This window comes from Tupaia chinensis, unplaced genomic scaffold (assembly GCF_000334495.1).
Source record: "Tupaia chinensis unplaced genomic scaffold, TupChi_1.0 Scaffold000078_1, whole genome shotgun sequence".
Classification (NCBI taxonomy): domain Eukaryota; kingdom Metazoa; phylum Chordata; class Mammalia; order Scandentia; family Tupaiidae; genus Tupaia; species Tupaia belangeri.
Genome location: NW_006159539.1, coordinates 1,761,619 through 1,778,054, shown reverse-complemented (window position 1 = coordinate 1,778,054; position 16,436 = coordinate 1,761,619). Strand labels below are relative to the sequence as shown.

At 48.3% G+C, this 16,436-nt stretch overlaps 1 long non-coding RNA gene across 1 annotated transcript; it reads right to left on the bottom strand.

Annotated features, from left to right (window-relative positions):
• Positions 1 to 2,868: 2,868 nt before the first annotated feature.
• LOC106734101 (uncharacterized) lies at positions 2,869 to 10,068 on the bottom strand. Its single transcript, XR_001369846.2, has 4 exons — positions 9,877 to 10,068; positions 4,782 to 4,859; positions 4,335 to 4,473; positions 2,869 to 3,035 (listed from the first exon to the last, which is right to left on the bottom strand). It is a non-coding gene; the product is annotated as an uncharacterized LOC106734101 (long non-coding RNA).
• Positions 10,069 to 16,436: the final 6,368 nt, after the last annotated feature.

The following is a 16,436-nucleotide window of genomic DNA, read 5'->3' as shown; positions in this document are numbered from 1 at the left end:
GTGGTTTGACTTCTGGCCTCAGCAGCTTGCAAAACACATTGGACATGTAAGTGTGCATGCCCCAAATCTCAACAGGATGGAGAAATGGAGCAGAAGGGATCGGGGCGTGACCACACCCCACTGGGGAATGATTTCTCTCCCTGGCAACTGCTCGTACCCTCTGTCAATGACCAGAAACGAAGCAAAAAGGAGTGGAACTCGTCCAATTTGTAGAAATTATTCTTCCAAGCTGTATTTCCTTTCTCGGTTAAAAGAATGAAGGTTATTAAAAATACCCAAGATGTTAAACCACAAAGCAGAATCCGGCCACCTGATTCACAACCTGAAAAAGCTGCAGCCAATCTGGTGTCCTTTCTTGCAGAAACACTAGGAATTCATTCTGTCATTCAAATCTTCCTGACAGCACGTTCCCATTCGATAACCACCATGCTGTAGCATGTAATTACAGTTGTTGATGGTCGGTTTTCCATATTACCACATAATACAGAAAATAATCCCCAGACACACACACTAGCTAGCCTTTATAGAACTGACACAGAAACTTTCACTGTTTCCTTGCACACAGAAAGTTTAGTTGACTTTTTTCATACAGAATTTTTTTTGGTTTTTAGATTTTTATTTAATTAATTAATTAATTAATTAATTTGCCATGGGGTTTGGGCTCTGGCTAGAGAGAGAGAGAAGAAAAGTGAAGAATCACCTCCAGGGGACACGGACATGCTGCAATCCTTTCTCCGCCGTTCTCCTCTCAGGATTTTGGGCATGCGTGCACATGTGCCTGGTATGTTTCTCCACCTTCAGGTCCAGGACTCAAACTGCAGAGACGACCAGGTGGGATCCAGCCCCTTAACCACCACACCACGTGCTGGCCCTCGAGCTAACTTCTAATTATTTGTTCATCTTTTTATTTATGGGGCGTGGAGTGGACAGCATGACTTTCTCAGTGAAGGAAATGGCATTTTGACATAGATCCTGGTGTAAGCTGCTTAGTTGAGAAATCTGTGTTGGATTCCCACATGGCCGACCTTGGTTTGAATCCTGGACTGAGTAGCTTGAAAATTATGACAAATAAATACATCTTTAAAAATTTTATATTTATTCATTTATTTATTTTAAATTGACTAGAGAGAGAAACAGAGAGAGAGAGGGAAGGTAAGAAAGCAAGCCACCAGGTCCTGGACTTAAACCGTGATCTGCCATGTGGGCGTGTCCAGCGCCTTAACCACCACGCCACCTGCTGGCTCCGTAAACAAATCTTAAAAACGAAACTAAAACAAACAAACAAACCTGAGCTCCAAACTACATTAGCTGGCGCTGATCACCTGCTTCAATGTTATGGCGATGTTAAGTTGTACACGTTTCTAAACATCTGTTTATTTTTTAAGAGGTTTTTGCCATAGGCACGTGCTCTTGCCAGAGAAAAAGAGGACAGAGACAGTGAGAGGGAAAGTAAGAAATAACCCTCCAGGGAAATGGCCATCCTGTAATCCCGTCTTCATTCTCCTCCTGGTTTCCTGGATGCACATTCACACACGTCAGGCATGATTTTCAAGCCGCTGGGTCTAGGACTCAAACCGTGGTCAGCCATATGGGAGTCCAGGGACGTAACCACTGAGCCATCTGCTGGCCCCTGAACACTACTTTCCATTGCCATTCGGATATCATCGCAGACTGTTGATGGTCTGCAGATCTGCAGGGCCTGAGACTCCCGTGCTCTGCCAGATTTCTCGTACTCCAGGTCCAGCTTTTCAACCCTAGGGATGGTGACAGCTTAGTGACAACGAGCTCTAGGATTTTTTTTACCTTTTATTTATTTTTTTAAGAGAGGTTTTTGCTATAGGGCATGTGCATTCACCGGAAAGGCAGAGAGAGAAAGACAGAAAGCAAGAAATCATCCCCCAGGGGGGATGGCCATGCCACAAGCCCTTCTCCTCCATTCTCCTCTCGGGTTCTTGGGCACGCACGGACTAGTCCTAGTTACTGAGCTATCCCTACGGCTCCCCCACACCTACACCTTAATGAATGTGGGTTTTGTTAACCTCCTCCTTGAATCTAAGAATGCCGTCTGTTTTCTCTTGGGAAATGTTCTCTGATACAGCGTCCTGACAGAGCCCCGCCCTGCCCAGAGACGATGGACAATCTGCGTTTACTGAATAAACGATCAGGTAGTATTCTGAGGCAATAAGCTGATGTTTTGTAGGAGGTACAGAAAAGGAGAGGACCGGGCCAGCTGGTGGCAAGGTGGTAAGAGTGGCTGGATCCCTCATGGCCAAATGCATGGTTCGTTGGATTCCCACATGGCCGACCTTGGTTTGAATCCTGGACTGAGTAGCTTGAAAATTATGACAAATAAATACATCTTTAAAAATTTTATATTTATTCATTTATTTATTTTAAATTGACTAGAGAGAGAAACAGAGAGAGAGAGGGAAGGTAAGAAAGCAAGCCACCAGGTCCTGGACTTAAACCGTGATCTGCCATGTGGGCGTGTCCAGCGCCTTAACCACCACGCCACCTGCTGGCTCCGTAAACAAATCTTAAAAACGAAACTAAAACAAACAAACAAACCTGAGCTCCAAACTACATTAGCTGGCGCTGATCACCTGCTTCAATGTTATGGCGATGTTAAGTTGTACACGTTTCTAAACATCTGTTTATTTTTTAAGAGGTTTTTGCCATAGGCACGTGCTCTTGCCAGAGAAAAAGAGGACAGAGACAGTGAGAGGGAAAGTAAGAAATAACCCTCCAGGGAAATGGCCATCCTGTAATCCCGTCTTCATTCTCCTCCTGGTTTCCTGGATGCACATTCACACACGTCAGGCATGATTTTCAAGCCGCTGGGTCTAGGACTCAAACCGTGGTCAGCCATATGGGAGTCCAGGGACGTAACCACTGAGCCATCTGCTGGCCCCTGAACACTACTTTCCATTGCCATTCGGATATCATCGCAGACTGTTGATGGTCTGCAGATCTGCAGGGCCTGAGACTCCCGTGCTCTGCCAGATTTCTCGTACTCCAGGTCCAGCTTTTCAACCCTAGGGATGGTGACAGCTTAGTGACAACGAGCTCTAGGATTTTTTTTACCTTTTATTTATTTTTTTAAGAGAGGTTTTTGCTATAGGGCATGTGCATTCACCGGAAAGACAGAGAGAGAAAGACAGAAAGCAAGAAATCATCCCCCAGGGGGGATGGCCATGCCACAAGCCCTTCTCCTCCATTCTCCTCTCGGGTTCTTGGGCACGCACGGACTAGTCCTAGTTACTGAGCTATCCCTACGGCTCCCCCACACCTACACCTTAATGAATGTGGGTTTTGTTAACCTCCTCCTTGAATCTAAGAATGCCGTCTGTTTTCTCTTGGGAAATGTTCTCTGATACAGCGTCCTGACAGAGCCCCGCCCTGCCCAGAGACGATGGACAATCTGCGTTTACTGAATAAACGATCAGGTAGTATTCTGAGGCAATAAGCTGATGTTTTGTAGGAGGTACAGAAAAGGAGAGGACCGGGCCAGCTGGTGGCAAGGTGGTAAGAGTGGCTGGATCCCTCATGGCCAAATGCATGGTTCAAATCCCAGACCTGGTGGCTTAAAAACACACACTGGGTGCATATTCCAGGATCTCAAAAGGAGGGAGAAATGGGGAAGGAGTTGTGGCATGCCATCCTCTAGAAGGGATGCTATCCCACTCCCTCCCTCCCTCTCTCTCTCTCTGTTCATATATCCTCCAACAAATTGAAAGAAAAAGAAAAGGAGACAATGACGGTAGAACAGGAACTTAGGCCTCTACCTGAGATGGTCACTGTCCCCTCTGGACCCAGTGTCCCCACCAGAGCCACCACGAATTCATACGCCTTTGTGCAGATAAGGAAAGGAGCAGGCAGCCCCCAAGAGATGGCTCGAAGCACGGAGCGTGGGCTGGCTGCAGCCCCCAGATCAGGAACTCTGCACTTGAGTAATGCGCTCAGTCCTGTGCAGTTGGTCTGCCCTTAGCAGGGCGAGCTAGCATGTCACTCCATGCCAGGCAAGTGGCCGGGTAAGTCTGATGCTCTGAGGAAGCCTGTCACTGGCCAGATTTTGTGGAAAGGTGCTATTTTTGTTTGCAGGGTGAGCTTTTTCACACGTTCCCTCCGGAGCTTCCTGAATGTGGGAGAGTCCTTGCTGACGTGGCTCAGAGAGCGAGTACTGCGGTCCCCGAGCTGCGGGATCACTGGGCATGCTTCCCACAGCTCTTCTGTACGGGGCTATGCCGCCCTGAGCGGCCCTGTGACCCAGCCCGCCTGTCTGGGGTGGGGGTAGCCCAGGGGCGTGGGCGGGGTGGGTGCTATTATGAACTCACCCTCTCTAGCTGGAGCTGGACACTGCTCCCACAGGGGTACACTGACTCCTGGGGCAGACCGGGGAGCCAGGAATGGGACGCTCCAGAGAGTAGGGCAGGGGTTCAGACAGCTTATCAGTGTCTTGTGATTCAGACCTTCCTGTTAGAGAGAAGTGATTTGGTTTGACATGAATTCCCAGAATACCTGACACACCCACATACAAGCGGGCCCCGACCCATCCCAGCGCCTGGTGAGAACCAACATGAGGTCTCACGCCGGCCTCTGCCCTCAGCACCACTCCCCACTCCCACCCGGATGGCCTTCCCCCAAAGCTGGATCTGGGGGAGCTTAGGGGTATGGGAAAAGTTCCAGAGACTGATATTACATTGGCACCGTAATTCTCACGCCCGAGAAGGGAAGTCGTTTCAGGGGAACTAGGTTCTGTCTTGGCTGGAAGCTCGACACACCTTAACTTCTCTTACTCCTTAAACGCCCAGACAGATGGGTCAGCTGTTAGTTTCGTGCTGGTGACAGACGTGTTCACTCTGTGACAGGACAACAGTGGTGAGGTCAGGGAAAGGCCACCTGGAGGCCCTGGGGAAGAGGCCACCTTCCAGAACCATAGTCCACACACAGACACCTTTCCACGCGGCTACTGAGGTCATCATTAAAAAAGAATGCTCAGTGGGCCTGCCCCGCAGCCTAGTGGTTAAGGGTGTGAGGGCCCACGTTTCCAACCAAGCAGTTTGAATCCCGACCCTGGTGACTTGAAAAACACTGTAGGTGCCTGTGGGCGCATGCCTAAAGTCCCGCCAGGATGGGGAATGGAGAAGGATTGCAAGGTGACCATTCCCCATAGGAGGCGTGTCCTCACTCTCCCTCTGTCCCTCTCTGGTGAACACATGTGCCCTCTTGCAGGTGGCATAGTGGTTAAGGCACTGGACTCCCACAGGACCAACTGAAGATCGAGTCCCAGACTTGGTTGCTTTGCTATCTCACTTTCCCCTTTTCTCTCTCTCTAGTCAAATTAAAAAAATAATAATAACAAGGGACCAGCAGATAGTATAATGGTTACATTGCTAGACTCCCATGTAGCCAACAGTGGTTCGAGTCCTGGACCCAGTGGCTTAAAACTCGTGCCAGGCATGTGTGCATGTGTGCCCAAAATCCTGAGAGGAGAATGGAGAAGAGATTGTGGCATGGCCATGCTCCCTGGGGGGTGATTTCTTGCTTTCTGTCTCTGTCTCTCCAGCAAGCGCACGTGCCCTGTAGTAAAACTTTCTCTCTCTCAAAAAAAAAAAAAAAAAAAATTGGGGGCTGGCAAGTGGCTTGGTGGTTAAGGGCACTGGAGTCCCACATGGCTGACCTTGGTTCAAGTCCTGGATCTTGGCTTGCTTTCTCACTTTCCCTCTCTCTCTTTCCTGTCACTCTCTGGTCAAATTTAATAAATAAATAAATAAAGAGAAATATAAAAATAATTCTTGAAAAATAATAAAATTAAATAATCCTTTAAAAAAAAAAAAAAGGCCTGCTGTGGAAACAGAAATTCGGGTCATGTCATAAATGGTAACTGATGTGGAGGAGGTCATGTGGGGAGAGAGACTGAGCCAAGAACAGAGATGAACCAGGAAATACCACATGTATTCCATTGTGAAAAATAACAGACCCCTAGAAACATGTAGCATGTGTATTTTTTATTTATTTAAAAATATTTGCTACAAGGTGTGTGTGTGTTCGCCAAAGAGAGAAATGGAGAGAGGAGTGAGCAGTCAGCCTCCCCGAGGGGGAGGGCCAGGTTGCGATCCCTCTCCTCCACTCTGCTGTCTGGACTTGGGGCACACACGCACGCATGCCGTACATGCACCTGCATTCTCTCTCAAACTGCAGGACCCAGGACTCAGACTGCGCTGTCGGCCATGCAGGGCCCACCTGCCTTAACCTCATGCCAGCCTCTGCCCAGCACCTTTACGATCCATGCTGGTTATTATGCCACTGTTGCGCAGCTTCAGATCTTCCCCCATACTTGGCTTGGGCTGCTGGGCCACAGAACCACTTCTCCTTGGTGTCCGGGGCCATACGGGGTGCTCCAAAGAGACCGTCCCTTTGCCTCCTGTCCCTGACAGAGGGCCCCAGCGGCCAGCCTTTGCCCTGGCCGGCCACGTGGTCTCAGGTGCAGGGAGCTCTTCGGCTTGCAATGCTTACACTCTGAGATCCAGGCTTGCCACACGCCCGAGAACGGTAGCCTCACTGCCCCCAAATACTGCCGTCTCCACCACCATGCTATCTGGGGATCAGTTTCTCTGAGCCGGGCCTCCTCTTACTGCTCACTGAAGCCTCCTGGAGAAGGTGGAGCTCCATCAAATGCCTGCACCCTCGCTCCAGGGTCCACAGAGGGGGGTCCTCCCGCACCGAGCAGGTGGGGGTCATGACGTGGAAACAGAGCTGTGAAAATGCTCAGCACGAACCGGTCCAACCCCAGCTCTCAGGGACAAACTTTAGCATGGCTTCTGGCAGCCTAAGGTGATGTCCCTGTGTCCCTGGGAGAACCCAGTCCCCTTTCAAGTCTCTGGAAAAGCTCAGAACCATCAAAAAAAAAAAAAAGAAAGAAAGAAAAAAAACAGTCCTGTTTGTGTTAACCAACATCTAAGATAACCCCCCACCCCCGTTCACAGAACATCTACTAAAAAGGGCTTAAAATCGGGGCTGGAGCGTCGCTTTAAGATGCACAGTCTGTGTGTCTCCTGCCAGTCAGCAGTGTCTTTCTCTCTCCAGGACCCGAAAGCCACCCCCTCTGAGGTGTCATAATCAAGAAGGACAGGCCTTGTCTCCAGTCCGGGGGGGAATACAGTTCAGACTTGGATAACTGCCAGACAGCAGGCACAGCTGGCCCGAGGGACCATGAGCGCATCTACACTGACCGACCCTTCGTAACTTCTCGCTTCGTCCCTGCTCCCCCCAGCTCCCACGATGCCCAGTGACCTCTGCACAACCTGGACTGGAGCTCAGCTCTGTCCCCTACTCTCAGTAGTGACGAACAAAGCCTGTCCTGGCCACGCGTGCTAAGTCCAGCCCTATCTTCAGCGGGGTGTTCCCCGAGATGGGGAGATGATTGGCAGCCATGAATACGGGCGATATCAATAGCTGGGGTTTGGTCGTTTGTTTTCTAGTAACTTCTTTCCAGCAAGGACCTAAGGAGTCATGCGAAAAGACATAATCCATAGGCCAGCAGGTGGCGCGGAGGTTAAGGCGGCTGGATCCTATATGGCCACCTACTCAGTTTGAGTCCTGGACCCTGCAGCTCGAAAATCATGCAGGGCGTGTGCTGAGAGAATGAGAGAGATGGGACTGCAGTGGGGCATCCCCTATGGGGGGGGGGGTGATTTCTCACCATAGCCCCCCTTTTCTGTCTAGTATATACACACATGTGTGTGTGTGTACATGTATATATATACATACATATATATCACATATACCCTATAGAAAAAGAAAAACAAAGACATAATCCAGTAAGAATAATAAAATAAGATTAAAGAGGACAATTAAAAACAGTCCTAAGTGTGGGCATTGGCTAGGGTACAGGCTAAACTGGTTTTACAAAGAGACCCCAGGACTGGAAGCGTGTGGTCGGCCATGTGGGATCCAGCCACCTCAGCCACCAGCCAGCCCTGTTCCATCCTTTCAAAGTAGAACGAGGAAACTCGGTAGGTGGCGTGGTGGTTAAGGCGGCTGCATCTCATGTGACTGACTGTGGTTCGAGTCCACAACTAGGTTGAAAAGCACGCTGGGTGTGTGCGTGTGCCCCAAATTGTGAAACAAAGAATGAAGGAGGAGGGACTGCAGTGTGGCCATCCCCCCGGGGAGTGATCTTTCACTTTCCCTCTCTGTCTTTCTCTGTAGAGTGTACATGCCCTATAGCAATAAATAAATACATGAAAACCAGGGTCGACAATCTGGTGGCCAGCACTTGTGATCCCGTTACCAGGGTGCCGTCAGGCACGCTGCCGCAAGCTGGAGGAGCCCGGGGGTAGGCGTCCCGGAAGCAGCTCCTTCCGAGGGGTGGGGAGTTAGCGCACACATCAGCTGCCTTTCGACAGTCACGGGAACTTCCAGTCATAGCCCTCCTTATTTTTAATTTTTATTTTGCCAGAGAGTACATGCCCTCACCAGGTAGGGAGAGGACGAGAGGGGGAGGGAGAGGGAGAAAGCACCCCCAGTGGGGGCGTGGCCAAGATGCAACCCTCCATCTCCATTTCTCCATCGTGTTGGGATTTGGGGGACACACACCTATGCTTAGTGTGTTCTTCTTTCCCCTTTCTTTCTTTCTTTCCTTCTTTCCTTCTTTCCTTCTTTCCTTCTTTCCTTCTTTCCTTCTTTCCTTCTTTCCTTCTTTCCTTCTTTCCTTCTTTCCTTCTTTCCTTCTTTCCTTCTTTCCTTCTTTCCTTCTTTCCTTCTTTCCTTCTTTCCTTCTTTCCTTCTTTCCTTCTTTCCTTCTTTCCTTCTTTCCTTCTTTCCTTCTTTCCTTCTTTCCTTCTTTCCTTCTTTCCTTCTTTCCTTCTTTCCTTCTTTCCTTCTTTCCTTCTTTCCTTCTTTCCTTCTTTCCTTCTTTCCTTCTTTCCTTCTTTCCTTCTTTCCTTCTTTCCTTCTTTCCTTCTTTCCTTCTTTCTTTCCTTCTTTCCTTCCTTCCTTCCTTCCTTCCTTCCTTCCTTCTTCCTTTGTTTGTTTGTTTGTTTGTTTGTTTTTGCCATAGGGTGTGTGCGATCACCAGAGACAAGAAAGCAAGCAAGAACATATCACCATGGGGGGTGACCATGCCTCAATCCCTTCTCCTCCATTCTACTCCTGAGAGTCTGGGCATACATGCACACACACCCAGCATGATATTCAAGTCGTCGGGTCCAGGACTTGAACCACAGTTGACCATGTGGGAGTCAGCACCTTAACTGCTGTGTCCCACTTGATGTGTTTTTCAAGATGTCAGGTTCAGGATTCAAACCACATGGTTGGCCACATAGGATCCAGCTCTCTTAACCAGCAGGCCACTGGGCCAGCCCACTTTGAGGCCTACTCTGTGATGTTCCCAGAACTCTCCAGAGGAGCTGAGCTACAGCTGCCTACGTGGTAACCCACCTTGCTGCCTGGTCTCGTTCCCCTCGTACTCTGTTAGTGCTCCCAGGTCACCTCCAAAATATCAGTACCTTGCCCACATGGAGTTCGTGGTTCAGAGTTTACTTCGGGGAGAACATGCTAAAAGCAGCTCTGGGCTTCCTGGAAACCCAGAGGGACAGTAAATAACACAGCTGTTATATTTAGGAAGTAGGAAAATGAATCAGTTCCTGGGGCCAGCCAGGTGGCATGGTAGGTAAAGCAGCCAGATCCCCCATGGCCGACTGCATAGTTCAAGTCCCGGACCTGGCGGCTTGAAAAATGCACTATGTATGTGTGTACCCTGTAGGAAACTAAAAACAAACAAATCAGTCCCTATTTGAGACAAAATACTTCTCACCCCCACCCCTTCTACCCCTGCCACCCTTTCGCATTCCATAGCCAGAAAGCACCACTCACCATCCTGTTTTCAGTCTGGTCTGTTGTGGGTTCATGCCTGTCCTGCCCTCAGGCCTAGAAACTCCGTGACCCTTTATCCCTCCAGTGCTAACAAGCTGCCTTGCACAGGGTTGAAACGAGTATTCAAGTATTTGAATGATGAAAATATAAACCCTGCCCAACGTGCCTCTCGACGTACAAGAAACCGGGGCTAAGTTGGAGAACGTCATATGACTGGTCACATGATCCACGGAAAGTGACCGCAGGAGCCAGAGTCCACTCCCAGGCCCCTGACCACGCCTCTGGTGAGCTACCACAGACAGATTCCAGGTTTCGTTTTCATCATCTCCGAGCGGGGCCTGCTCTTCCAGCCGGAGGAGCGTGTTTGTAAACGTTAAAAATATCCCGTCTTGAGCCAGCCGGCCGCCTTCCCCTTGGCCCGTAAGGGCTGAAGGACCAAGCTTGTTGCTACTGAATTTTTCATATCTTGCAAGATGAGCCCTAAATGGAACCAGGGAGATGAATATAGATTCCGGGCACTTTGGCTGTTCAGAAGTCTGATAAGGCATTAGCTGATTATATATAGCAAACCCCCAACACAGAACAAGTCTGTGTTTCCGTAGATTCCTCCTGGAAACAGCTCCAACTGGGAGTCCTGGAGCACACGGGGGAGATCTTGATTCCCACTGGCCGCTCTTCAGAGGGAGAGTGTGGGCTGGATGAAAGGCCCAATAGCAGCACGCTGATGGAGGGAACTCCGCTCATAGCCCTCCCTTTACCTCGGTCTAGGTGGATGCTTTAAATGATAAAGCTTCGTAAGCATCTATGGAATTGCCTCTTTGTCCTGGGACCTGAAGTTTAAGTATTTGTAATTCAGCCTTTGCGCTGCATCTATTTCAGGTGTCTAAGTGTGATGGGGAAAAAAAAACAAGAAGAACAAAAACCCAACCTAGGACTCAGCAAGTGGCACTGGTGGTTAAGGTACTAGACTCCCAAATGACTGACTATGGTTCTAGTCCCAGACTTGGCAGCTTCATGTTGGGTATGTGTATATACGTGCCCCAAATCCCAGGAGGATGGAAGAAAAGACACTGTGGTGTGGCCATCACCCCCGGGGGGTGATTTCTCACTTTCTCCCTCACTGTGTCTCTCTGGTAAGTGCACACACTCTCTTGCAAAAAAACCTTAAAAGCGGCATATTGGCATATTTACTGGCCCTTTAAAGTTTCTCTGAGAAATTCTATGATTTACATGTCTTTCTATTAAGTATCTATAAATCAGTGTAAACTTTTAATTTGTTAATTTCATAAATAACACGTGCACAATATAAATATTTCAAAAAGTATAAATAAGCAGATAGAAAATTGAAATTGCATTAAAAATTGACTATCAAGAAGTGACCTGGGGCCAGCCAGTGATGAGATGGTTAAGGTAGCTGGATCCCAGATGGCCAACTGCATAGTTCGAGTCCCAGACCCAGCGGCTTGAAAACCACATTGGGCACATGAGTGTGAGTGTCCAAAATACCAAAAAGAGAAACGGCATGGAAGGGATTCGGGTCGGTCATCTTCATGGCGGGGGGGGGTGCTTTCTAGCCCTGCTGCCATCTCTCTGTCTCTCTCCAGTGAGTGCACACACCCTATGGCAGATTAAAAACAAAGAAAGGAGCTTTGTTAACATTTTGTCGAATCCTTTCTGATAAACACACAACCCCTTTTAAAGGCTGCGGTCTGCTACTCCATTCCAGGGATGAACTGACGTGAATGATCCGTCCAACTCCAAGGCTCTGGGTCCTCTTTCATCTTTCATCATTATAAAAAGAGTGGGAGTAAATATTCGGTCATCAGACAAGTCATGACATATTTTTTTTAATTAATGAATTATTTACTTATTATAATTTGACTGAGAGAGTCTGTATGTGTGGGCGGAAGGTGAAAAAGCAAGCCACCACATCCAGGACTCAAACCGTGGTCAGCCATGTGAGAGTCCAGCGCCCTTAACCACCATGCCACCTGCTGGCCCCATGACATATTTTTCTATTAAAAAAATGCATCATGACGTTCCTGACAACCCAGTAATTTAATCAAATCTTTGATTTTTTTTTAAATCACTTTATAAATATCTCCAAAAGATAAAGTTTATGGTTAAAACTATAGTAACAATACTATTGTCACACCTCCAAATTAATCAATAATTCTATATTTTTGTCAATTTTGTTTTTGCCATAGGGGGCATGCGTTCGCTACAGAGAGAGAGTCAGAGAGAGGAAGAGTGAAAAATCACCCCCTCGGAGGGCTGGCCTTGCCACGGTCCCATCCATCTCCTCCAGGGACTTTGGGCACGCACATACATGCGCCTGGCGTGAGTTTCAAGTTGCCAGGTCTCTTTGAACCTTGGCAGGTGGAGAAACTGCCCTCCGAGGGGGCGTGTTCATGCCACAGTCCATTCTTCTCTAATGCTAGAAATTTAAACATGGCACATTAAATCAGACAGAACGCACGTATTCTTATCCCCTCTTCGTCTCTAAGACCGGGCAGTTCTAGCAGAAATGTCTCTAGAATCAGCGTGGTCCTTTCTGTGCCCACGGCCACTTCCCCTGCTTCTGTTTTTCTCATGATTGACTTGGACTCAACCCAGGCTCTCTGCGGTTCTCTTTGGAGGGCCTCAGAGCTGGGTGTGACTCGCCCTATTCCCTGTTGGACCAATGACAGGCCAGGTCTCCAATCTGGGGTGCACACCTTTTCTGATTCCCCACTGCAGTCTGTTTTGTATACTGATTCCAGATTAATCCAGTCCCTGGTATGGTATTTCGGGCCTCCAAAATCTGGTTGCAAATAACATCTTGATTATTTTAACATTAAAAAAAAACTGATGCATAATCATTGCAGATTTTTATGGAGTACAGTTTTTTTTTTTGCTATAGGGCTTTTGTGCTCAACAGACAGAGACAAATAGACAGAGGGAAAGGAAGAAATCACCCCCTGCCCCAGAGGGGATGACCTGGTTGCAATCCCTTCTCCTCCACTCTCCTCTTGGGGTTTTGGACAACATGCAGACATGCCCAGCATGATTTTCAAGCCACCAGGTCCATGACTTGAACCACGCAACTGCCCATGTGGGATCTAGCACCATAACCTCCATGCCACCTGCTGGTCCTACCGCATGATATTTTGATACATACGTACAATGTGAATGCTGACATCAGGATCAGTAGCATATAGATCACTCTAAATGACAAAGAATGTCATTTCTGGGGTGGCGAGGGGGCGTGGTTCGAGTCCTGGACCTGGAGGCTTTCTCTTTTTGGTCAAACTGAATAATAATAAATAAGTAATTCTTTTTCTTTTTAAAGACTGTCATTTGTGTTCGGAGCATTCAAAATCCTCTCTTCTAGCTATTTCGAGACACACATTATTGTTAGTCTAGTCACTCTGCTGTGCTATTGAACATTAGGACTTATTCCTCCTGTCTAACCATAATCTTGTATCTGGTAATCCAACCTCTCCCTCTCCCTCGTCCCTCTCCCAGCCCCTGGAAACCACTATTGTACTCTCTACTTCTGAGACCAATATTTTTAGTTTCTACATGTGAATGAGAACATGCAGTAATTGTCTTTGTGTCCTAATTTCACTCAACCTAATGTCTTCCAGGCGAATCCACGTTGCTATAGGTAACAGGACTTCGTTCTTTGACACAGCGAAGAGCATGCCACTGTGTGTGCAGTCTCGCACCACACAAGGGCACGTTGTTTGTGTTGGACTACAGATACAGTGGTGGCCCATAAAGAGCGTAGGCCCTGCCACCGAGCCTAGGTGTGTGGTAGGCGACGCCGTCTAGGTCTGTTATGTGTCCTCAATGACGTCCGTCCAGTGACAAAACTGCCTAGTGATGCGTTCCTAAGAACACGTCCCATTGTTAAGCACAAATCGCTGTCCCTGCCCCATTCTCTTCACCCATTCATTTGTCGACGGACACCTCGGGTGATCCCAAATCTTGACTATTATGAACAGGCCGCCATAAACGTGGAGTACACATCTCTCTTCAACACACACCTTTCTTTCCTTTGGGAATACACCAGTAGTGGGATTGCTGGGTCACCTGGTAGTTCTGGTTTTAGTGTTTTGAGGAACTCCATATTGATTTTTTTCTAATGGCTATACAACAGCTCAATTATTTATTTTAAAGACAAGGTCTTGCTGGTCAGTCCTCCTGCCTCAATGTCCCAGTTGGGACTGCTGGTGTGTGCTGCCACGCCCAGGTCTTTTTAGACAGTGTCTCATTATGTTGCTCAGGATGGCTGTGAGCTCACAATCCTCCCGCCTCAGCCTCTTGAGTCACTGGGATTATGGGCATATGCCATTGCACCCAGCCTTGAGGCTGGACTGGGAATTGAACCCAGGCCTCCCACGTGGTTCCAGTTCATGGAACGCAGTGTCTCAGCAGTGTACTTCACCACGGCTGGGCCTAACAGCTCGACATTGTCTTTCTCTTAGTCCCTGCTTTGCTGAATAATCAACTGGGCTCTTAGATAATTCTCTGAACATGGCCATACTCTTATGCAAGTAATTTCTGGGATGAATTTCTGCCCCCTTGATATAGAGAAGTGAAGTAGTCTGAACCTCTTATCACGTGTGACCAGATGTTGCCTTTCCTTTATTTCTGTGTCTGTGTTAGACATTGTGGTGACTTGCCAACATCTGCAACATCCCAGATGATTGGAAGCCCAATGAATGATCCCATCTACTTCCCTGCCATTGGTTTAAGGATGTAACAGCTTTGGCCAATGGCACGTGAGGGAAGTCAAGGATATTCGTAAGGCTGAAATCAACCAATCCTCAATACTGCCCTGGCTCTGGACTTCCTGTTCTGTGAAGTAATAGAGGCCCTTATTGCCAAAGACAGTTTGTCACAGTTTTGTTATGTGCAGCCTAACACACTAGAAAACTGTTCCGTTTCCCATGTTAAATGTTAAGGTTCCTAAATTCAGAGGTATCTATGCATTTTTCTAGTTCTCTTAGGGTTTGATACTTAGCAGAAGCTTAAAAAATAATTCTGAGTTTAAGGTTCATATATACTTTTTTTTTTTTTTTGAGAGATTTTCACTGTAGGGCGCGTGCACTTGCCAGACAGACAGAGAGAGACATAGAGACAGAAAGCGAGAAATCACCCCCCAGGGGGGATGGTCACGCCACAATCCCTTCTCCTCCATTCTCCTCTCGGGATCTTGGGCACACACGCACACGCACCCGGCATGAGTTTTAAGCCACCGGGTCCGGGACACGAACCGCAGTCGACTACGTGGGAGTCCAGCGACATAGCCATTACGCTAACTGCTGGTTCCCAAAGGTTCATATATACTTCTATAGAACTAATAATAATAATAAAAAAAAAACCCTTGCAACTTAGTGAGCTCTGTATTCCCTTAATTTAGAGATAACAAAATAAGGCTTAGTTAAATAATTTGTTCAGGGCATCTTATTTCCCAAAGTGCTACCAAATTCGGTGCAGTTTGTTCTCCTTTGTGGCAAATCCTTGTCTGTGGTGGCCACACCTGTTAAGATCCTGGGGACCAGAGGCAAGATAAAGTGGCAAATCACTTGTGTGTGCAATCCAGCGACAGTGCCAGTACAGGATCCCAGAATTGGACCCCTTTCTAGCATAGAATCTGTGACCTCCTTCAAGGCCAAGCAGCACCACAGCCTGATACAGTATCTCAGAAGTAAATGAAGAAAGACGTTAAAAATGTCCCTCAGCGAATGTACCAGCTCCCTGTTGCTCTGTATTTTGTCACTGAAGAGGATCAATAGGTCAAGGCCTTCCTGGAGATGGTGTGGCTGGAGACGCTAGGTACAAGGGAGAGGTGCCTCTAGTCAGGATCAGCCCGAAATAGAAATGCAAGGCCCCTTGTTGAAAAATGAATCTGAACACAGACAGAACATTACACCAGGCGCTGGGCCCTTCTAAGCCAGCAGCCTTGTGCCACTCCGAAGGTTGCACACCCTGAGGCTCTGCCTCTAGTACACATCACACACACACAATTCCCCATCCAATTACGGACGGCCATCCAGTCCTTCCGTTGTGGGAGCACCTAGAAAGTGTTAAATGCTGGGAATTCCAGGTAAGAGCCAGCATGCATTCCATGAAACCGGGGGTCCGCTAAAGAACAGGCCTTGTCCCAGGTCTTGAGACAACAGCACCAGAACAAGGTACTAGCCTCAGGTAGAGACAATGAACACAAACAGGAAAAACCTGAGACTATGATAGCGCGAGGCAGGGGGGAGGGGGGGAGAGAGAGAGAGAGAGAGAGAGGGAGAGAGAGAATGAATACACGTCGGGGTGATCTCAGGCAGTGGCTAAGGGAAGAAAATCTGGGACGTGGGAGGGAGCAGCCCGCAGGAGTCCCGACGTCCATATGGTAAGAGGATGGTTTTTTTGAGAGCCAAAGGGGAGCAGCGAGTCCAGTGAGAAGTGCTCGCAGGAACCAAGGCTGAGAAGCGGCGGCTCAGACCAGGGAGCGGGCGGCGCAGATGCAGGCAGGTGGGCCGACCTGGGGCCACAGCGCCAACGGCCGCAGCCCGGCC